This window comes from Pan paniscus, chromosome 9 (genome assembly GCF_029289425.2).
Source record: "Pan paniscus chromosome 9, NHGRI_mPanPan1-v2.0_pri, whole genome shotgun sequence".
Taxonomy (NCBI): domain Eukaryota; kingdom Metazoa; phylum Chordata; class Mammalia; order Primates; family Hominidae; genus Pan; species Pan paniscus.
This window is the reverse complement of record NC_073258.2, coordinates 31,354,069-31,379,024: the sequence shown is the minus strand read 5'-3', so window position 1 is coordinate 31,379,024 and position 24,956 is coordinate 31,354,069. Positions and strand designations below refer to the sequence as shown.

Sequence of the window (24,956 nt, the reverse complement as noted above, 5' to 3'; positions counted from 1 at the left end):
CCTGGGCCACCAGCTCCTCTGAGAAGTCCCTGACATCTCAGAAGCCACTGTGGGACAGTGGCAAATGAACAGTTATTAAAGTTAGAAAGACTAGGAGTTTGAATTATTTTTCAACTGTGGAATCTTTGGAGATACTTAATCTCTCTGCCTTGGATTTCATTATTTAAAAGATTAGGATGATATCATCAAGATAATTTTGTAAAACATTTTGTGTGCAAAACAACAAACATGGTGGCTGAGTCATAAAAGATATTTAATGAATATTTCCTTTTCTAATTTTTCACTATCACAGTTGTGTTGAATTTGGCAATCTTCACTTCAGGCCAGCCTAACTCAATTTACCAATCTGCGGACACACCTACACACCCAGGTAGCTTACCAGCTGCCAATCAGCCCAATATACCTCCATTTCCAACTCCACTTCTATAGACTTTGGGTCTTCTCCACAATTAACTCTGACCTACCAAATGACAAGGAGTCAGCTTTCTAACAATCTTGGATCAGATATACAGTAAACAGCAAGAAGACTAGTGTGATAGGGTGGCTCTTATATAGCCCTCAGTGACCCCACCTGTTGTTACTCAGGACCTAGTGTAATGCTTTCCCCTAGAGTAACTATCTTGTAACCAATAAAATACAGCAACATTGAGAGGATGTCCCATTTCTACTTAAGTCACAAAAGATGCTGACTTTGTCTTGCTTGTGGATTCTCTCTCTCTCCCTTGTCTCATTAGCCTTGATGAAACAAGGGGCGTGTTGGAGAGGCCTATGTGGCAAGAAACTGAGGGTAGCTTCTTGCCAACAGCCAGCAAGGAATGGAAGCTCTCAGTGCAACAGCGCTTATGAAACTGAATCCTCTTAACGACCACGTCGGTGAGCTCGGAAGTGGATTTTTCTCCAACTGAGTCTTCAGGTAACACTTTTGTATTGTCTGACATGTTTACAGCCTTGTGAGAGACCTCAAAGCAGAAGACCCAGCTAAGCTATGCCCAGATTTCTACTTTGCAGAAATTGCAGATAAAAAAATGTGCATTCTTTTAAGTTGCAATATTTTAAAGTAGCTTGTTGCACAGCAATAGATAACTAATAAAATTAGTAAAAGAAGTTGAGATGAGATCAAAGTATATAAGGGAGTCACATTATGTAGGACCTTATATGCCATAGCAAATAAATTGAATTTTATTTCAAGTACAATGGGAAAACAGTGGGGATTATTCAGCATAAGACAAATATGCTCTAAATACATTTTAGAAAGATTTCACTGGTTGCTCTGAGATGATTAAACTGTGTGGGACTTGTTTCAGTGGTATTTTGCATGTCTTCTTACCAAAAAGAAAATAGTTTATTCTGTCTTCAGAGGAAATAGAGGCACTCTTTATCTTCTCTTTAATCATGCTCAGAAATAGAAAAACTTTTGTTATCTTTGGAATAATCTATGGCAGGATCAAAAAATCCAGTTTGGGAAAATTTTTTCAATTAAACTGTTTTTTTGTATGAAAATGTAGTTTCACATACTATTGTAAGAAATAATATAGAGTGACCTCATATACTCTTCATCTAATTTCTCCCAACGCTAACATCTTGAACAACAGCAAGATGATATCACAACCAGAAAATTGGTATTTTTACAATCCACTGATCTTATTCAGACTTTATTAGACTTATATACATTCAAGGGTGTATTTAGTTCTATGAAATTTTATTACATGTGTGTATTTATGTAACCATCACCACAGTCAAGATAAAGAATAGTCTCTTCTCAGTAAAGATCCTCTGTGCTACACTTTTATAGCTATACTCACTACTTATCTTTTCCCTCCCCCATCCATAATCCCTGGAACCCAGTAATCTATTCTACTTTATAATTTTTCATTTCATGTATGTTATATAAATAGATAGCATGTGATCATGTGTAGCTCTTTAAATATTTTTATTTTTATTTTTTTACTCAGCAGAATTCCCTTGAAATCCACTAAAGTTACTGTGGTCTTAACAGTCTGTTCTTTTTATGGCTAAATAGTTAAGTAGAAATTCACAGTATGGATGTACCATGGTATGTTTAACCATTCACACATTGAAGGGCATCTGGACTGTTTTCGGTTGTGGGCTATTAGGAATAAAGCCATTATGAACATTCCTGTATTTTTTGCAAGTGCTAAATTTTTATTTCTGTGGCACAAGTGCAAAGCAATTTCTGAGCTATATGTAAATTGCATGTTTAGTTTTATAAGAAATTGCCAAATGATTTTCCAGAGTGGATATTCAATTTTACATTCCCCCAGCAAAGCATAATCCAGTTTTTCTTTATCCTCACCAGCATTTGCTTGGTTTACTATTTTTCCATTTGGATATGTTTATAGTGATATCTAATTGTGGTTTTTATTTATATTTTTCTAATGGCTAGTGATGTTGAACACCTTTTCAAGTGTTTATTTGCCATCTGCCTATTCTTGTCAGTGAAATGTCTGCCATGTATTCCACCCATTATCTAATTGAATTGTTTTTATATATTGTTCTGTATATCTTCCTAGACATGACTACTTTGTCAGATACGTGGTTTGTAAATATTTTATTTTAGTCTATAGCTTTTATGCTCCCAGCAGGTTATTCCATAGAGCAAAAGTTTATAATTTTGATGAGGTCCAGTTTAACATTTTCTTTCTTTATCAGGTATGATTTTCTCTCTTCTAAAAACTCCTTTCCAGCTCTAGATACCAAATATTTTCTTGTGTCTTTTTTTCTACCAGTTTTTTAGTTTCATATTTTACATTTAAGTCCATGATCCATTTTGAGTTAATTTTTATGAGATATAAGGTTTAGGATGAGATTTATTTCTTTTTGCCTATGAATGTTCAATTGCTCCAGCCAGCATCATGTGTTGAAAAGTTTGTTCAGCTAAAGCAGTTCAACTGTTAAAAAAAATCATTTGGTAGATATCTACATTAAGAAAAAATAAAGTTAGACTCCTACTTAAAACAATATGCAAAAATTAATTCAAAATGGATGAGAGACCTAAACATAAAACTTGAAAATATAAAAATTTTTGAAGAAAACACAGGGTAAATGTTAATCTTCATGATTTTTGATTAGTCAGTGTTTTCTTAGATGTGACACAAAAAGCACAATTACAAAAAAAAGATAAATTTAATCAACATTAAAATGTTGTGCTTCAAAGGACATCATCAAGAAATATAAGGACAACACACAGAATGTGAGAATATTTCTGCAAATCATTTGGTAAGAGATTTATATCTTCAAAATATAAAGAACAGTAACATCTCAACAACAACAACAAAAAACCCACTTTTAAAAATAGGAAAAGGATTTGAAAATACATTTCTTTAAAGAAGATATACAATGGTTAATAAACACAAAAGATATTCTAACCATGAATCATTGGAAAAAGATGCAAATCAACACTACAATATGATATTACTCCACAAACACTAAATGGATAAAATAAAAACAGATAATAATAAGTACTGACAAGGATATGAAGAAATTAAAACTTTCATTCATTGCTAGTGGGATTATAAAATGGTACAACCACTTTGGAAAACAGCTTGGCAGTTCCTCAAAATGCTAAACATAATGTGATGCCATATGGCCTAGCAATTTATTCATAAGTATATACTCAAGAAAAAGAGAACACATAAAAAAGTTTACATAAAAATTTGTACAGAAATGTTAAAAGCAGCAATGTTTATGATAGACACAAAAAATTACATGCTCCAGCATGAGAAAAAGAACACCAAAAATGGAAGCAATCCAAAGTAATGAATGAATAAAAAAATATGGTATGTCTACACAGTGGTATAATTTTGGCAATAAAATGAATGAAGTACCGACACATGCTACAACAAGGACAAACTTTGAAAATACTGTGCTAAGTGAAAGAAGCCAGCCACAAAATACTATGTATTGGTTGTTTTCATTTATATGAAATGTCCAGAATGAGCAAATCCTTAGAGACATAAAGTAGGTAAGAGTTGCTAGGAGTTGAGGGGAGGAAAAGATGAGAAATGATGACTAATGGATATGGAGTTTTCCTTGAGGATTATGAAAATATTCTAAAAAGGGATAGCAGTGGTGGTCATGTAACCATATGAATATTCTACAAAACAATTTTTCACCATTTAAAAGAGTAAGTTTTATGGTATACAGTATATTTCAATAATGCTCTTAGTTTTAAGAAAATAATAAAAACAAAAGAATCAGCTGGACATATTATGTAAATCTGTTTGTGACTTCTCTATTCTAGTTCCAGTGATTTATATGTCTATCCTTCTGCCAATATTTTTCTATCTTGACTACTAAGCTATAAGCGTTAACATCAGGTAGAATGATTCCTCCCACTTTATTTTTTATTTCGAAATTGTTTTAGTATTTCAGATCCTGTGGCTTTCCATATAAATTTTAGAATAATCTTGTCTATATTTATAAAAAAACTTCCTATTATCTTAGTAATAATTAAATTAAACCTATAGCTATATCAGGGAGAACTGATTTATTTACTATATTGAATCTTTCCATAGATGAACATGGTATATCTCTCAATTTGTTTAGGTCTCCTTAGATTTCTTTCATCAGCATTTTATAAGGAACAGCAAGATTATATACAATTTATGTTAGGTTTTTCTTTTAAGCAATTGCAAACTGTATTGTTTTATATTTTGGTTTTCATATATTCGTTGTTAGCATATAGAAGTGCAATTGATTTTTGTGTATTGATCTTGTATTCTGAGACCTAGCTGAATATCCTTATTAGCTCTAGGAGTTTTTATTATATTTGGGGGATTTTCTACATAAACAATCATGTTATCTGCAAATAAGCTCAGTTTTATTTCTTCTTTTTCAATATTTACAGTTTTATTTCTTTTTCTTGCCTTATTGTACTGACTAGAAATTGTAGTGGGATATGCTTAATAGAGGTGATGAGAACAGACATCCTACTTTGTTTCATGATCTTAGGGAACAAGGAGTCAATTTTTCTTCATTAAGTAAAGATTTTTAAAAACTAATTAAGAGTTTCCCACACTGGGCTGTTAAGTTTGAATGAAAAGAAGTAAGGGCAGAGGGTTCAGACATATGTGGTACCAACACAGGTCTTATTAAGCTTGTATAAGAGGACTCAGATGAGTTCTTGGCAAGCTAGAGCATGAGAATCAGACACCAGTAGCTGGGCACAGAGTAGAAAATCTGGATGAAAAACATGTTCTCTATAACACTTTTATAAGTGACATTAGTGAATGAGCACTAACATTTTCTGATAAAATACCTTATTACTTGTGCAATTTATTGATTTTCTTAGTGGTTATGATTAGGATTAAGGGTGAGCAGACCTGGGTTTCAATGTAGTATCTGAGACCTTTGGCACATAATCTCTCACCAGTTTTTTCACCTTCAAAGTGAAGATTGTATTAGGACTTACTTTAATCTGGTTGTTTTGGCATATTAAACAAAATATATTGAAATATTTCTATCAAGTTTATTTATAATTTAGTATTAAGAGTGCTAGCAAGGTAGTAGGAAAAAGGTTGCTTGTTCTATATTATTTATTATCCCCAGATATGTTAGCTAGGAAACAAATTATTAAAATGCAAAACATGGAAAATTACTACCCTAACTCTGTTGGTAAGATATGCTTAATTGAGAATTACAATACACCTTACTAAATAGCATAATTATTTGAGTAGCTGTGACTTGTATCCATTTTTTGGAGTAGAGCATTTGGTGAAAGTCAATCCTTTACAATTTTTAGCTGCATTGCTGACTTTTCGGGTTTTCACTCTATATAGTACAATGGAAAATATTAATCAATTTGAGAGTGCTTTACAACATTATTCTAAAGTACTTTCTAATGAACCTTCCTACCTAAGTGACCCATAGCAGCAGCATCACCAGGGCTTTATTAGATATGCAGAATATCTAGACCACCCTAGATCTAATAAATCAAAATTGGCATTTAAACTAGATCCCTGTGAATTGTTAGCATATTAAAGTTTACAAAACATTGGACTATAACACTAGATTCATTGAATGATTAGGTTTTGCACAGCAATGGCAATAACAGTAAAGATTTGATGATCAATCAAAAGTTTGGAAAACAATGGGTTGAATAAATCTAAACAAGTTTCTTAACTTTCAGCCTTCTCAGACACTTTAGCTTTCTGATATTATCATCAGTCTACACAAATGGTTATACTATCTTATATTTTTCAAATGCATTTGGCTGTGAATTCCCTTTTTAGCAGAATAACTAATATTCTGTGGCATAACTTTTGGAAATTCTCATTTAAGCAAATTTTCCAGTGAGACAGAAACATAAGTGGAAGTTGAAGATTTTTGATATCTATGTCTAACTTCTGAGGACACAACATCCAAATTTTATCACCAGCAACAGGAAGACAACGTATTTAAAATCATGATTTCAGGCTATACATGCACTCTGTAACTGTGCACTTGGCCCCTTTGAAGCCCATAAGTTGTAATTTTGCAAGCTGGCAAGGTCAGCAGAGTCCCTAAAGGCCATTGCCTGCTGGAGAGAGGATTATGGCAGAAATCATGACTTCTATTAGAAGTCATGATTTGGAGAAAGTGCCACTTAGAGAAAGAGTCTCTCTAAATTTGATAACTAATGAGCATCAACTGAAAGCAACTAAATGAGAAAACTGTCAGAGAAATAATCAAAAGCTTGTTGAATGAGAAGTCAAGAGATGGTGTATTTATTAGTCCCATTCCTGTTACTATGTGAACGTAGGTCAGCCACTTAATTTTCAGGATCATCAGTTTCCTCCTATATAAGAAGAAATAGTTATCATTTAGTAGTCATTATGAGCATGATTTAGGAATTAGAAAGATTAGGACTGAATCCTGGCTGTGCTACTTATTTATTGTGTGACCCTGGAAAAGTTACTTGATCTCCTTAAGCTAATGTTCTTATAGGGTTCTTGTTAGGATTAAATAAGATAATGCATATAAAATACTCAGTGCACTGAAAAACTGGTAGTTATTATCATTTGGAGACTGAATTCACAGTGATTAAAAGTGCATGCTCTGGGATCAGACTGTCTTGGTTTTAATCCCATATCTATCATTTCTCAGTAACTGAATGTTAGACAAATAAATACTCTGAACCTCAGTTCTTTAATCTGCCAAATAGAGATAATATAGTTTCTATGTATTAATGTTTCTGTAAAGATTAAAATACTGCATACAAGCAAATATTTAGCTTTAGACAAAACACATATTAAGTACTAAAAAAAAGTCAGAGATAATCATTATTAAATGCATTCAAATAAAACTAGGCAATTCTCATAGACTGGTAGAATTAGGCCTACAATCTAGTTACTGGGTGGTGACATCTTAGAGGTAAATCTTAATACACTTTTACCAATTAGTACAAGAAGAAACAGACATCGAAAGACACAGATGCCCAAATTAAAAGTCAACAGCTCTCAACAGCCTACCATGTGTGAGACAGTGGCAGTCACTGCATGGACTGTCATGGAAAAGCATGGGACTGTCATCCAGGTTAGCCCTTGAACTTTATGTTTCTCTACAACTGAATTTATTATTTATATCCCAATTTTCCAGTTTCTCACACTGACGTCTTCCCATCCTGATTGAGAAGTTTTTGTCTGTGTTGATGTGGTAGTCTTTGCAGGTTTATGATTAGTTTCAACAATGTTCACAGATGACAACACTACATAAGCTGTATGGAATTTCCTAAAGTAGAATGCTATGTCCTTTTCAGGGAAGATTTCTCTCCTAAAGAAAAGGTAACCCTTTTGATTGTTTATCTCAATATAAATTTGGAACAAAAGTCCCATAGAAATGCACTGCATAATCCTTTTTTCAAGCTGGCTCATTCTTATTATTATTTTAATAGGACTTTAAGATATAGAGATCAGTCCTTGTTAGAAAACATACCTCAAATTATAATTCTTTCTTTATAACATTTATCTAGGGTGGCTATATAAAATATAAGATGCCCAGTAAAATTTGAAATTCCAATAAACAGCAATTTTTTGGTATGTCACGCATACTGCAAAGGACATAAACTAAAAATACATGGTTTTATCTGAAGTTAAAATTTAACAGTGTCTTGTATTTTTATTTGCTAAATCTGGCAACCCTAAGATCCAGCAGACTTGGAAATTTTTATTTAATATTTTTCTCTTGCACTATCTCTAGGATCTAAAAAGGAGAGGGTATATCTGTCTTATGCATCATTTTTTTCCTAGTTTCTATCATAGTACCTGATATGGTTTGCCTGTGTCCCCATCCAATTCTCATCTTGAATTGTAGTTCCCATAATCCTCACGTGTGTGGGAGGGACCAGGTGAAGATAAATGAATCATGAGGGCAGTTTCCCCCATCCTGTTCTCATGATGGTGAGTTAATTTTCATGAGATTTGATGGTTTTATAAAGGGCTCCCCCCTTGGCTGGGTACTGATTCCTGTCAGAATGGCTATGATCAAAAAGACAACAATGACAAGTGTTGGCAAGGATGTGAAGAAAAGGTAACTCTTGCATACTGTTGGTGGAAGTGGAAATTAGCATAGCCACTATGGAAAACAGTATAGAGATTTATCAAAAATTAAAAATAGAAATAAAACATGGTCTATCAATCCTACTTTTTGATATATATACAAAAATTTAATTAGTATGTTGAAGATATGTCTGTATTCCCATGTTCCTTGCAGTGTTATTCACAATAGTCAAGATATTGAATCAACCTGTGTCTATCACTGAATGAAGAGATAAATAAAATGTGGTATATATACAATGGAATACTACTCAGCCTTACAAAAGAAGGAAATCCTGTCATTCTGTCTGTCACTTGAGACAACATGAGTGAACCAGAAGGACATTATTTTAAGCAAAATAAGCCATTTAGATGAAAGGAATAAGTTCAAGAGATTCCATTCAAGAATACAACATGGTGACTACAGTTAATGACAATGTGTTGTATTCTTGAAAATCACTAATAGAGTAGATTTTAAGTGTTCTCATCACACAAAAAGCAATAAATATGCCCTTCTGGCATGATTGTAATTTTCCTAAGGCCTCCCCAGCCTTGTGAAAATGTGAGTCAATTAAACTTCTTTCCTTTATTAATTACCCAGTCTCAGGTAAGTCTTTATTAGCAGCGTGAGAATGGACTAATACGGTACCTGATATACTATTGACCCTTAATATGTTCTTGTGGATTAAAATGGAATAGGTGGAAGTTTTCTTTCTAATGATCCAATTATATATGTTATTTTTTACTTTACTATTTTTAATTAATTTTAATTAACAAAAAAGTGTATACAAAAGTGACAAAAGTGTATACAGTAAGTGACAAAAGTGTATTTATTGTGTACAACACAATGTTTTGAAGTATGCATACATGTTGAATGACTACATTGAGCTAAATAACATGCATAACCTCACATATTTATCATTTTTTGTTTGATGAGAACACTTAAAATCTACTCTGTTAGTGATTTTCAAGAATACAACACATTGTCATTAACTATAGTCACCATGTTGTATTCTTGAATGGAATCTCTTGAACTTATTCCTTTCATCTAAATGGCTTATTTTGCTTAAAATAATGTCCTTCTCGTTCATTCATGTTGTCTCAAGTGACAGACAGAATGACAGGATTTCCTTCTTTTGTAAGGCTGAGTAGTATTCCAGTATATATACCACATTTTATTTCTCTTCATTCAGTGATAGACAAAGGTTGATTCCATATCTTGACTATTGTGAATAACACTGCAAGGAACATGGGAATACAGACATATTTTCAACATACTAATTAAATTTTTGTATATATATATCAAAAAGTAGGATTGATAGACCATGTTTTATTTCTATTTTTAATTTTTGATAAATCTCTATACTGTTTTCCATAATGGCTATGGTAATTTCCACTTCCACCAACAGTGTGCAAGAGTTACTTTTTCTTCACATCCTTGCCAACACTTGTCATTGTTGTATTTTTGATCATAGCCATTCTAACAGGAGTGAGGAGATATCTCATTGTAGTTTTAATTTGCATTTGCCTCTTTATTAGTAATGTTGAGCATTTATTTGTATACTTGTAGCCATTTGTCTGACTTCTTTTGAGAAATATCTACTCAGATCATTTGCCCATATTTAAAACCAGGTTACCTGTTTTGTTGCTATTGAGTTGTTTGGTTTCCTTGTATATTTTGGATATCAACCCCTTATCAGATGTCTGGTATGCAAATATTTTCTTCCATTTCAGAGGTTGTCTCTGCACTGTGCTGATTGTTTCTTTTGCTGTGCAAAAGTATTTTTAGCTTAATATATTCCCATTTGCTTATATTCAGTTTTAATGCTTGTGATTTTGGAATCATATCTAAAAAATTATCTCCTAAACCAATATCAAGAAGCATTTCCCCTATGTTTTTTCCAATGATTTAATAGTTTCCTATACTACAACTTTGTTTTTAATCTATTTTGAGTTGATTTTTGTGTACAGTGTGAGGTAAGGGTCTAATTTCATTATTCAGCATGTGGATATCTAGTTTTCTCAATACAGTTTATTAAAGAGATTGTCCTTTCCCCACTGTGTTTTCTTGGCAGCTCTGTTGAAATCAATTGATGTTCAATGCATAGATTTATTTCTGGACTCTCTATTATGTTCTATTGGTTAAGATGTTTGTTTTTAAGTCAGTGCCATGGCATTTTGACTACTAAGCTTTGTAGTATATTTTGAAATTGGGTAGTATTGGGCTTCCAGCTTTGTTCCTTTTGCTCAAGATTGCTTTTGCTATTGTGAGTCTTCTATGGTTCTACGTGAATGTTGGATTCTTTTTTTCACTATTTCTGTGAAAAATGTCAATAGAATTTTTATAGATATTGCACTGAATTTGTAGATTGCTTTAAGTAGTATGGACATATTAGCAATTCTTCCTATTCATGAACACAGAATATCTCCCAAGTATTTGTTTCTTCTTCAATTCTTTCATCAATGTTTAATGGAAGTTTCTGACTTAGTCAAAATGTATATGTCACTTGGCATATACATTTTTTTCAGAAAATTTTCAGAAAAATTTTTCAGAAAAGAAAATATTTCTTAGTTAGAAATTTGGACCCCATCAGATGGTCATGTGGCTTTAGGAAGAAACCTAGGAAAAATGAGAGACTATGAGTGTTTAGACAGACATATTAGGAAAAATCTCTGGCAATAAGGTAGCATGTGTTAAAGCCACAGAGCCTAAAAAAAATTTTGTTGGCTTATGGAAGAACTAATGACCCTCATGTTTGATATACATTTTCATTATTCTTTCAGGTTACCATTGACTTGCCAGCATTTATTCTTTTTGTTTGTTTGTTTTTTGCATATTATCAAAATTTATTGCTGGCCTGAAAGAACTCTGGACCAGGAGTGGCAATCTCAATCCATGTGCAAATTTTCTAACTTTTACAAATGCTTTTCATAGTGTTCACAGTGTGTCCTTTTTCTTTTTTTTTTTTTGAGATAGAGTCTCACTCTGTTGCCCAGGCTGAAGTGCAGATGTACATTTACAGATCATCACAATCTTGTACTCCTGAACTCAAGCAACCCTCCCTCCTCAGCCTACCTGACTAGTAGGGAAGGGCCTACTCTTGTGGCCCTTAACTTCTTGTGGTATCCTTCTGTAGGTCTTTTTGCCTTGTTTTCCATCCCTTTTCTCAGATACACATGATGTGTTCAATCTGATAGTACCCACACTCATACATTCATTTTGTCTTCCTACAAATGAAGCCCCATGTCTCCTATTAGTGATCTACCCCAAGTTATGTCATCACCCAATTTAACACAAGGCTACTTTAACATTTTACTTTGAAATTTTTTCTTTCTTTGGTGTTCCTGGGTTTAAAAGGCCAACATTTTCAAAGACATACTGTAGGCTGGGCATGTTGGCTCACACCTGTAATCCCAGCACTTTGTGAGGCCAAGGCAGGTGGGTCACCTATGGTCAGGGGTTCGAGACCAGCCTGGCCAACATGGTGAAACCCCGTCTCTGCTAAAAATACAAAAAAAATTAGCCAGGTGTGGTGGTTCATGCCTGGAATCCCAGCTACTTAGGAGGCTGAGGCAAGAGAATTTCTTGAACCCAAGGGGCAAAGGTTGCAGTGAGCCAAGGTCACACCATTGCACTCTAGCCTGGGCAACAAGAGCAAAACTTCATCTCAATAAATAAATAAATAAATAAATAATTAATTAAAAGGAGATGCTAGAGGGAGACTACATGGTTGAAGGATATAAGAGGGGCTTGTTGCTTCCTCTTTTGCTTTCTATCCCTGTCAACAGGTTCCTAGTAATTGTTCTTTCATATTATTGGGGCCTTCTCCTCTGTGTCCAGTTTTTCTTATATTCCCAGAACAAGTTTCATATGGCCCTTCCCAAGAGGCAGCATCAGCTAACCAGTGCCTGCTCTTTATTCTGAGCTCCAGCTCTGCCTAATTCCTCCTCTGAGCTCCTGAGGCACCAACTCAAATTGAGCCATGGTCAGCAGTCGCTTCTTCTATCTCCCGAGATACCTGTATCAGACAACACCAACTCTTCTGAGGTCAAAATCCAAGTTCTGAAAAAGTGTCTCCTTTAAGCTGTAAGGTTCTAATTCTCACAGTCCCTTCTATTTATTTGTTCATTCTTCCCTAAGTATACTTCCCTAACTGCTTCTGGCAGTTAGTGTCTCTGTGTTACTTCAGAACCCTTGCTTGCATTTCCAGTTCTTTCATGCCCTTTCAGCCAATTCTTTGCACGGAATTCTTGCTCGTAAAATAACACATGTGTACCCGTTTTCTTTATTAAAACCTGAATGACACAGTATTTACTAAAAACAAACAAACAAACAAAAACAGTGGCAGCAAATAGAGCCTCACAGAAGATTCTGAGACTGTGGTCTTGACTTTGAACACAATGCTAAGCTTCTTGACAAGCAGAAGCCAGGCACAAATTGTTCTTGTTTCTATTACCATGAAACTAATTACTCCAAAATTTAATTGTACAAAACAATTTAAAAAATTGTTTTATGTATGATTTTGTGGGTCAGGAATTTGGGAAACAAGTCTTCCAGTTGATTCTTGCATAGTGTCCCTTGCAGTCAGATGTCAACTGGGGCTGTAGTCATCTGAAGGCTCAACTAGGCTGGAGGTCCTAAACATAGGTGTATGGTTTTTCCAAAAAGAAAAGTGATAAATAATTTAGGTTTTATAAACCAAGTAGTTGGTCACAACTACCTTAATTTGATATCGTAGTGCAAAAGCAATCATAGACAATATTTCAATGAGTAGATGTGGCCTTGTTAAAATAAAATAATTTCAAAAACAGGCAGAGGGTCGATTTGGCCTGCGGGCCATAGTTTGCTAATCACTATCTTCAACAGGTCTCTCTAATGACTGGCAGTTACTACTGTCTATGACCTGAGGGTTAATCTGGGAGTGTTGATGGGAACACCTGAGACCTCCCTCATGGTGGTCTCAGAGTAAACATATCATATAAAATAAAGGTAAAATAAAGTATTTTCTTTGTATCTTAATTGATCTAAAAAACTACTGTGTAAATAATTGCACTAATGATGTTTTGGGTCACTATAGCATATGTCCAAGTGATATTAATGACAGCAATGCTATAAAAAGAAATTATGAACACTATATCACAAAGTACTTGTGCTACATGTGAAGTAGTATAGTGTTATTTGAAAGTGGAGATACATTAGGTAAAAAACTATATTATAAGCTCTAAACCAACTACTGAAATTTTCTAAAAAGAAGCATAATTGATGTGCTGAGAGAAGGTACAATGGAACCATATGAAATGCTTAACTAAAACAGAGAAGGCAGAAAAGGAGGAGAAAAAATAAACAAAGATCAAATGCTAAAAATAGAAAACATTTACTGATTTGGTAGATAATCCAACTATACCAATAATCGCTTTAAAGGGGAATGGTGCAAAATACACATATTAAAATACAGAGATAGTCAGATTGGATTTAAAAAAAAACAAAAAATGATACTTTATGTTGTTTACAGGAAACAACTTTAAATACAAAAATATCAGGTTAAATATAAGGAGTTAGTAAATGATATGCCATGTCAACATAAATCAAAAGAACGCTAGAGCAGCTATATTAACTTCATACAAAGTAGATTTTAGAACAAGGAAAACTATCAGGTTTAAAAAGGACTACTACATCATAATAAAAGTGAAAATTTTCCAAGACATAGCAATCTTTAATGTATATGTCCTTAACAGCAGTGTGTCATAATATGTGAGCCAAATCTGATATAGTGGAAAGGATAAATAGATAAATCAACTCCGATAGTTGATATCTTCAGCCCTCCTCTTTTAGTAAATATGTAGCAAGGAGGCAGAAAATCGGGACATAGTTGACTTAAAGAGCACCACCAATCAACTTGGCCCAATTCACATTTACAGAATACTCCCTCCAACAACAGCAAAATGGACAATTTTTTTCAAACTCAAATGAAACATTCACAAAGATAGATATCACTTTGGGCTATGAAGCATACTTAAGCAAAGTTTAAAATGATAGAAATCAGGCAAGGCATATTCTCACACCACAGTGCAATTAAACTAGAAATGAACAACAGAAAGATAGCAAGAAAAGCTCCAAATATTTTGAAGTTAAGGGAAACACTTCTAAATAAGCCATGGGTCAAAATAGAAGTTTCTTTGAGAAAAATAAATTATAAAATATTTTCAATTTAAACAAAAATGAAAATACAGCTTATCAAAACCTATGGATGTTTAGAAAGCAATGCTTAGAGAGAAACTTATAACACTAAATGCATATGTTAGAAAAAAAACTATCCAAGCCTTGTTTGAAATTCAAAAATGAATTAATGTAATCCACCATATCAATTAGGTTAAAGAACAAAATTATAATTGAGAATTATTTTATAAACTCCAGCACTTATTTATGATAAAAATTTGCAGCAGAAATGCTAGAAATAGAGAAATCTCCTCAACTTGATAAAGAATATCTACCAAAAAATCCTCTACAGCTAACATCATATTTATTGGTGAAAACTAGATGTTTCAGGATGTTTAAATAGATGAAGCACTGGGAATTTTTTGTAGGGTGTTGAAACTATTTTGCATAATATTGTAATGATGGATTCATGACATTATGCATTTGTCAAAACCCATACTACTTTACAGCACAAAGATGGAAGCTTAGTGTATGCAAATATAAAAAAACTATTTAGGAAGTTACAGGATCTCTTGATGGAATGCAAAGAATGACAAAACAATCTAACCATATAAAAAATGTGACACCATCAGTGACACCATCTCACTGAAGGAGGTGAACGGAAAGGCACCGACCTAAGTAATAGCAAGAGAAATCTTTAAAAGTAAATTCAAAAGGAATTGTATGTAAGAATAGTACTTTAGTTGATAAAGCATTATCCCACCGGGGTATAGTTTCATGATTCTGATCCTGTATATGTATACAAGAATTGAACAATTTTGTGAATACATGGCAAATGTAGGAGCCAGGTTTTCACTGTTAGAGTAGTTAGAGATAACCAAGGGGAAGAATCTAGAATGATCCATGAGTAAATTGATTAGAGTTGAAGACAAGTTTGAATTCATGTTCGAGCTCATATATATATATATACACACACACACACACACAGATGGTTGCATATACTAATATTAATAGATGTGTATATATACATTTGTTAATATATGCACACATATTTCCTTGCTTTGTCAAGTGAGGGATCTAAAAGCAATGATAACCCAGTTGCAACAACCACACCTGACACTCGGGTCTTGGTTTCTAATTCCATGTTCCCACAAAAGGATTGAGAAGTTCTTATAGAAATGGCTGATCTAAGACTGGGGTAGGAAATATGCAACATGACCAGGAACATCTGGCAGTGACAAAAAGTAGAAAGTGCTAAACACACATACACATGCATATGTGTATACAAAACTGATGGAGGCAGGCAAAAGGGCACGGGGACACCGAAAGAGCTTCCAGTGACCAAAGATGGAACATATTGATCAACAGATTAGATAAAGTAATATTGGGTTTTTGATCCAAAGTATAAAATAAATATATACTGATACCTATATCCAATAATACCAACAACTGAAAAAAAGAAATACATTTGGGAGAATAGATGAATCTCCCATGCATAAGAATTCTAAATATTTAGATACTTCTTCCTGAAAGAGGTAGAATGTCACTCTCTACTTTTTAGGTGTGGACTGTACATAGTGATTTTCATCCAAAAAAGTACACTGAAGTGAGAAGAAAAGTCTTTATAGTGGATAAATCTGGCAAACACCAGCTCAGCCAAGTGATCAATGTTAATATCAACAATAAGTCATGTTGATTATATGTACCTTAAATATGATGTGATGAAAAAGGTAATATATTTCTGTGGTCTTCTTCCCCAAAACAGATTACATCAGAAAAATCCCAACTGGAGGCCATTCTATAAAATGCATGAGCTGCCTTAATGTCAAGGTCATCAAAAAAAAGGTAAGTCTGAGAAACTGTCAGAGACAAGAGAAGCTGAAAGAGACATGAATAAATATAATGTGGGATCCAAGATGAGATCTTGGGACAGAAAAAGGACATTAGATAAACACTAAGAAACTCTTAAAAAGCATAAAATTAAGTTTAATTAACAATGTTTCAATATTGGTTTATTCATTATAATAAATGTCTCATACAAATGTAAGATATTAAAAATAGAAAAAATGGGCCTTTGGTATATTGAAAGCCTCTGTATTATATTTGTAATTTTTTCTGTAAATCTAAAACTGTTGTAAAATAGTTTATTTTAAAATTTAAAGGCAGTATGAATACTTGGTAGAATGCTGTAATAGACCTTTATGAATTGGATAGTTCATCAAATTAGATGAACTTTAAGTTTCTTTGCATGATTTTCAGTTCACTCATACTCTGTAGAATTTGTTTTGATACTCATATATAGAAAATATGGAATAAATATGTACACATACTAATCTGACATTTAAAATAAATAATTAACAAAAATCATTAATTTTCCTAAAGAGACAAGCCTTTCCAGGGAGAGATTGGACTTATAAACTGGATCACTTGCAGCCAACGCATGGTTGCCACATAAACAGGAAAGGAGAAAATTAGTTAACATTTTAATGAGTTTTTAAAGGCCAAGTGTGAGCTAGAGTTAGTCCAGAAGAGCTGGAAAACCATGACACAGGGGAGCTTGCACCCACACAACACTTGTTTTCCTTGAGCATCCACCAGAAGCTCCCAAGATAGATTGGGCATAGGATAGGAGACCTCAAAAAAAGAAAAAAATCCCTTTTGTTAACGCCCACCTGAAGATGATGATATGATTAGCAACTGCTAAGGAAAAGGTACCCACTTCACCTACTTCCTGGATACTTTCTTTCTATTAAAAAAATAATAAAAACCTTTAGGTTGCTTGGGAAGAGGCAGCAACCTCAAACATGCCCTGTGCATGTCAAAGACCCATTGCACATGAGAGAAAGTAGAAAAAAAATTCTAACAGAGTAGGAGGAATATGGCAGGAAATCTTTAACTGTTCAATATTTTAAATGTGTAGAAAGCAAAGGTCTGCTACTGTTGACATTGGGGCAGGAAATACCCACTAGAGACCAACCACAGATACGAGGCAGAGTTGGATGCTATGCTGAAGAGAGGTAGGAATACTAAAAAGTTCTAGCACAAGAGGTCCAGGGACACGGGAACAGACTAGAGAGGTTGGACTATACTAACAGAATTCTCAGCTCCCACCATGAGATTAGGTTAGCTACAATAGTCTGCTGCTGGGTTACAGTCAAGAGCATAGAGAAAGATCTCTTCTGTAGCAGGGATGTGCAGAGATGGCTGAAGGACAAAGATGGAGCACGATCATTAAAAACAACCCCTTTGGCACTCCAGTGCTCATCTTAAGCACAAAACAACACCAGTTCACCTCTAGAAGACAAAACGTACTGGAATAATGTTAACAACAAAATCTGAAGCAAACACCTCCTGAATACATTGACTCAACACCCTCACAATAACAACTTGATAATAGAAGAAATATATCCATTTCCAGGTTTAAATACTATTAAACCCAGTCTTCACTGAGATACACAGAAAAGCATCAAGTCAATTAATTACCAAGAGAGCCAGGTAGAAGCATGTTGGCTTTTTCTTGCCTAACCTTGAAGTCATGCAGAATAATTTTGCATTTTATTGATTACACGTAAGTCACTTAGCCCAGCTAAGATTTAAGAGATTGGAATGGGGACTCCATCTCTCTTTAGGAAGAAAGTCAAATAACTCGTGGATGTTTTAAAACCACTACACTTGTAATCCATCACATACTGTAGCATCCTAATTGATAAAGTTATTATTTGTGTTTTGTGCATTTGGAAATGCCAACGAAAGTGTCTACACATATCAAGTCATTGCTGTGTTTAACTAATAGGGCAATAGTAGTTACTACAAAGACTGTGGTGGGGTAGATGCATCATAGTAGAGTTTGAACACTGAAGAGCTTGCAGAAGAAAAACTGATGAGCTTCCTTCTTCAGTCTCAGCTCAATCAAGATCACAGAATCGGGGAGTTTTACACTGTTGGTGGGACTGTAAACTAGTTTAACCATTGTGGAAGTCAGTGTGGCGATTCCTCAGGGATCTAGAACTAGAAATACCATTTGACCCAGCCATCCCATTACTGGGTATATACCCAAATGACTATAAATCATGCTGCTATAAAGACACATGCACACGTATGTTTATTGTGGCATTATTCACAATAGCAAAGACTTGGAACCAACCCAAATGTCCAACAATGATAGACTGGATTAAGAAAATGTGGCACATATACACCATGGAATACTATGCAGCCATAAAAAATGATGAGTTCATATGCTTTATAGGGACATGGATGAAATTGGAAATCATCATTCTCAGTAAACTATCCCAAGAACAAAAAACCAAACACCGCATATTCTCACTCATAGGTGGGAATTGAACAATGAGATCACATGGACACAGGAAGGGGAATATCACACTCTGGGGACTGTGGTGGGGTGGGGGGAGGGGGGAGGGATAGCATTGGGAGATATACCTAATGCTAGATGACGAGTTAGTGGGTGCAGTGCACCAGCATGGCACATGTATACATATGTAACTAATCTGCACAATGTGCACATGTACCCTAAAACTTAAAGTATAAAAAAAAAAAAGACTCTCTTTTTTATTGCAAGCTTGGAACTGACCTCATTGAAAATCACACACAGTTTGATTTTATATATTGTAAAATAAAAAAGAAAGTTTTACTTTTCAGCCTCACAAGTTGCTCATGTACAAAATAGAGCTTTGTTTAGGAAGGAGTGCGACCCTGAGATTTGGAAAAAGAATATCTGGTTGGACTGACATGCAGCTGAAAATTTTGTACCCCTGAGTTACTTAAAGCTTTCTTTGTCTGTGGAAGAGGCCTGCTATTCTATGTCTGAAGAAGCCAATTTTTCCTTCTTTGAAGACCCTGCTGTAACCTTGGCTGGGGCAGTTGTCTTGCAAGGGGTGCTCTTTCTTGTCATGACCTACTATAACCATCGTTCATTGTCGCTAAACACACCAGGGTTAGATCCCAGTATGCTTTAGTGGGATCAGTAGTACAATGTCTACATAAGAGGAAATATTCTCCAAAAAGTTTGCAAGAATTTTCTAATCTATATCAGCAGAAACTAGATAATATGTATCAATAAATGCTAAGGGTAAGAGACAAAGGGAGAAGAAATATAATACACTGGGCTAAATGTGTTAATATGGGTGTACATATTAGAGTTTGCAGAAGTAATGTGTGATTTCACTTAGCTAAAAGTGGCTTTGTCATTTGACTCAGTTTGTTGATTGAAATTTGGATTCAGCAATGCCCTATATTGAATGAGGCTGATGTATCAAAAGTTCCCTGGAATAACGTAGAGAAAGGATTCTAAAGACTTAGTGAGAGAAATAGTGTGGTAGATTTAAGACATTCACCTCGCACATCCATTCCCAAAGAGGTTCCTTGGACACAACCTTCACAAAAGCATTGAGAAAAATGCGAATGGCAGTGCTACCATTATACTTAAAGTTCTCTGATGAACGGATTCTCACAATAAGGGCAATTCAGACCCAGAGTACCACAAGATGTCAGAAACATAGAGTTGATTTTGTTATGCATATTAACCCTGAGGCTAGTTTTCTATAATATCATCCGAAGGCAACTCTAACTCTTTAAAAAGTAAGCCCCAATTTTACTTTAAGTGTGAGACTGTTTCATCTAAACTTGATAAGCAATAATTAGGGTTTATCTCCTTAACATTTTATTCTCAAGCCCCTTTCCTCAATAAAGAATAAATATATCTATTGTAGAACATCAAGTGCCCTTGTTAGGATTATTGAAAAGTGAAAAATATGCTGGCAGCATTTCTAATGGTGCAGGCAAGGCTTGCTGCAACAGAAGACAATTTGTCAAAACAAAAAAGTAAATCTCCCAAGTAGAGAGTATTTAAGGTGGAATCAAACAGTTGCTTAAGAGAAGATTAGAATAGTTAGGCAATATAAAACTGATTTTGGTGGTGATAGAGATGTTTGGTCAAACTGTTGAGTTCAAGCCTCATGAGTTTCTTCTGGTGAATGCTCTTTCCAGTGACTAATCTCCCAGGGAATTTAAAGGACTTTGGCAAAATAGAGGCAGCATGAGAAGTGGAAAGTAAATGGAGCTTGAAGAGACCCAGAAACAGATTGTTAATGGCTGATGAGCTTAGACATATATCTTAATTTCTATGAACCTCAATTCCATCATCTGCCAAATAGAGTTAACAAAAAAGCATCTTATACAATCATAGTAAAAATGACATAAGATAATATATTTAAATCTAAAGGTATATATTGTTATTATTAATAATGGGCTAGGCTGGGTGCAATGGCTCATGCCTTTAATCTTAACACTTTGGGAGGTTGAGGCGGGCAGATAACCTGAGCTCAGGAGTTCAAGACCAGCCTGGCTAACATGGTGAAACCCCATCTCTATTAAAAATACAAAAATTAGACAGGCATGGTGCCGGGTGCCTGTAATACCAGCTACTTGGGAGGCTGAGGCAGGAGAATTGCTTGAACCATGAGGCAGGGGTTGCAGTCATCGCACCATTGCACTCCAGCCTGGGCAACAAGAGTGAAACTCCATCTCGAAAAAAAAAAAATAAATAATAATAATAATAATGATAGGCTAATATTTTAATCATTATTATTATCATGATTGTCGTCATCATGATGCCAAGTTGGTACCCACAGCTATAAAACATAATTTTTATGAATATAAATGCCATAGAATTATTTTTCTCGAGCCTTATAATAGTAAAATAACAATAAAAAAGCAACAACTACTACTGAAATGACAACATTAACAATACTAAGAATGTTTATTGAGGTCTGTCTAAGCACCAGACCAAGTGGCATATGTGATTCATTTATACCACTCATAGCTTTGTCTAGAGCAATTTTTACCATGATCTGGCTTCAATAAATGATGGTGTATAATCATTTAGTAGGTACTTATGGTGATACACAAATAATATAATACTGGTTCAGGCCATTCATAAATTTTCCTCCATTAAATAATTACATATAAACCAAAAAGGATAAATTAGTTTTGCAATGGAGTACAGTATTCATAAAAGGCTACTGCATTTCCCAAGGAGATTAATTTACTTCCAACTCTAAGAAAAATTATAACAATCAGGAACAACCAAATCCTGTATTTCTAATTCATTTACTATTCTGTGGTATCTACTAAAATAAACAAAAGCAGGAAGATTTCTATTGGTTCAGCTTTAATTGAAGTATATAATCTTGGTGTACTTTAATGCTGGTAGGCTGTAAAAAAATTATACCTTAAAAATTACTTGCTTATCCTGCAAAAATATTTATATGATTTTACTTCAAACCATTTTTTTCCTCAACCTGAAAATATCTCTGAAATTTCTTTGTTGAACTTCCTTTGGGAAAATGGTGTCGTAAATTATTTCTTCCATATATTCCAAAATGTTACCAAAAGTAGTGTGGATGACTTGCCCTCATTGTGGTTTTTTTTTGTTTGTTTTTTTTTTTTTTTTGTTCCTAGATGGAGTCTCTCTCTGTCACCCAGGCTGGTGTGCAGTGGCATGATCTCGGCTCACTGCAACCTCCACCTCCTGGGTTCAAGCAATTCTCCTGCCTCAGTCTCCTGAGTAGCTGGAATTACAGGCACATGCCACCACACCTGGCTAATTTTTGTATTTTTAATAGAGATAGGGTTTCACCACATTGGTCAGGCTGGTCTCGAACTCCTGACCTCATGTGATCCACCCGCCTCGGCCTCTGAAAATGCTGGGATTATAGATTTGAGCCCCCGTGCCTGCCCGACTTGCCCTCATTCTTAAGGCAATCTACTGAGTCTTCCTCACATAGTGTTCAGCTTTGTTTAACATGACAATATCAGGTGGGAGCATGAAGGACGGCTTTTAAAGTCAGACTCAAATTTTAATGTAGACATAACTATGTCTATGCTATGTGACTTTGGGTAAATTGCTTAAGAAGTTGTAGCACTTCTCAAACACCACTAATGTCTACATTGCAAACTGACATAGGCTAAATTGACCATTGACATGTTTCAGGTTGTTCCTTTTTGGTAATATGAGGATGCTCCGATGATTAGAGGTGCAGAAGGCTCCTGCTCCCTGAGCTTTCTCACTACTATGTGTTTTCTTACAATGTGAGCTAATCTAGAATGAAATCTGCCACAGGCATAAACATTTGTTAACAAACAGGTCCAAAGACAGTTATACAAGCAAGCTGTTCTACAACCTCAGTATTTTTTAAATTGTTGTCCTAAGCCCTCCAACAGCCACCTTGAGTGAAAGGTTTACTACAAAGTAAATGTAGAAATGACCCTATGGCAGAATCAGATATGCTTTTAGTTAGATTAGATCAGACAGGATAATTTTGCATTAGTGAGGAGAAAGAGTAGGAACCTAGAACAGCATGGACTTTTAGACCAAATGTACAATTCCAAGTTTTGGCTATGGAACTTACCAGGTTTTCACAGGTTTTCAAGATCAGACATGCCTGAACAGTACTTGTAGCCATCTCATATTTTGAATACTATTTATTTTGACATACAAAATATATTTCCAACATCATTTAGTCTAATTAGCCAATATGCTAGTGCAGTTTTAGAAAGTTTTTGAAATACTTATTATAAAGTTTAGGGACATGGACCCTTGATTAGGGTTTTTTGTGTGTGCTAACCAACAACCTATGAGTGCAGATAAATTATTACAGTGATTCAAATTTTAACTAGCTGCCTTTTGATTGTAGATTAAAATTAAACTACACATACATGTGCCTATGTCACTCTGTATACTATTGTTTTTCAAATTACAGATTTCAGTGACCCATTAATGTGTCAAGAAAACAATTTCATGTGCCAAGAACAGAAGTTTTACAAAATGATATCTAAAATAAAGAATACTGGGACATAAAAAACAAGGGTAAATATTTTTCTTAAAATGTTCATATTAGTTACAATACACACATGTGTGTATCTGCATGTTTGTGCATGCTGAACTTCAACAAAGTCCTTCAACCTATAAATTAAGATTTTAAAAAGTTTGAAAACCATTTTTACAGAAGTATTTAAAGGTAAACTATAGATGACATAGTAATCATACTCATTTAGTTGCTCATCTAAATCTCTTTTCCAGCTCAGAGAGTATTTATCACTTCTGAAAAGAATAAAAAGAGACTCTTGAAGTATTCTTACAACAATTGCTCCTCTTTATAACAGGACTTCTTCTTTGATCATTAAAAATAAAACCATTAAAACATTAGAAGTGAAGTACATATTAGAAGTGCAGGGTTTGGATCTTTGGTTTTGCTCTGAACCATTCTTCTTATGATGATAAATTTTCATGTCTAGTGGGCAACAAAAATAAAGTCATGAGCTTAAAGGAAGCTCATGGAAAAACCAAGCAAATACAGCTTAGCATTCACTTTATCATCTCAGCTAGTTAGCACATAATACCAGCTTTGTAGCTAACAAGTCCAGAAATATCTGGCAGGTATGCACAGGAGGCTGAATTAAAAGAATAATCAGAAAGGGAGATATTTGGAATACATTAAAAACTTAAATGTGGTAATATTAATTCAGTGGGGTAAGGAGGGATCAATGTAACTTTAAGTCTGCTGGCTTGAAGGACCTCTTACGAAGGAAATGTCATTAGCTGAGAAGGTAAATTCATTTGTGTGTGTGTGTGCATGTGCATGTGCATATGTGTGTATATGTGTGTGTGTGTCTAGGGAGTGTGGAAATTGAAATTATGTTGGCTTAAAGTGTCTATAGGACAAATTGTTGGAGATACCAAGCAAACAGTTGTCTGAATGAGTCTACAGCTAAAGAGAAAAGGCTGTAATGAAGATATATAGTTAAGTACTATTAGCATAGCTAATGAAAATTGAAGCTATGGCAGTTAAAAAATTTCTCAGAGAGTTACGTTGAGTTAGAGAGTTTAGGACTAAACACTGGAACTTGAGACCATATTAACATTTCTACCATGAGCGGAAGAAAACTACCCATCAGGAGAAAATTAAAAATAATAGTGAGATGAGAGGGGACTAGAAGAAGAGTTGTCTCATTAATCAATGAAAGACAAATTTCAAGGAGAAAGTGATCAACAGTGTCACATATCATAGAGGGGTCAAGTAACAAAATAACTAAAAACTTTTAGAGTGACAACTTATGTGTTACCTTGGGAAGGTTAGTTTTAAGGGACTGGTAAAGGAAGAAGCCTTATTGTAGTGGGTGGTATGATCTGTGGTAAAGAAGAGGAAATAAGTATAAACTACCTTTTAGGAATGTGACTGTGAAGGCAAAAA

At 34.4% G+C, this 24,956-nt stretch overlaps 1 long non-coding RNA gene across 1 annotated transcript; it reads left to right on the top strand.

The window, feature by feature from the left end:
• The first annotated feature begins 805 nt into the window (after positions 1-805).
• LOC129393296 (uncharacterized) lies at positions 806-23,572 on the top strand. The gene is made up of 3 exons (XR_008620124.1): positions 806-913; positions 16,454-16,533; positions 23,466-23,572. It is a non-coding gene; the product is annotated as an uncharacterized LOC129393296 (long non-coding RNA).
• Positions 23,573-24,956: the final 1,384 nt, after the last annotated feature.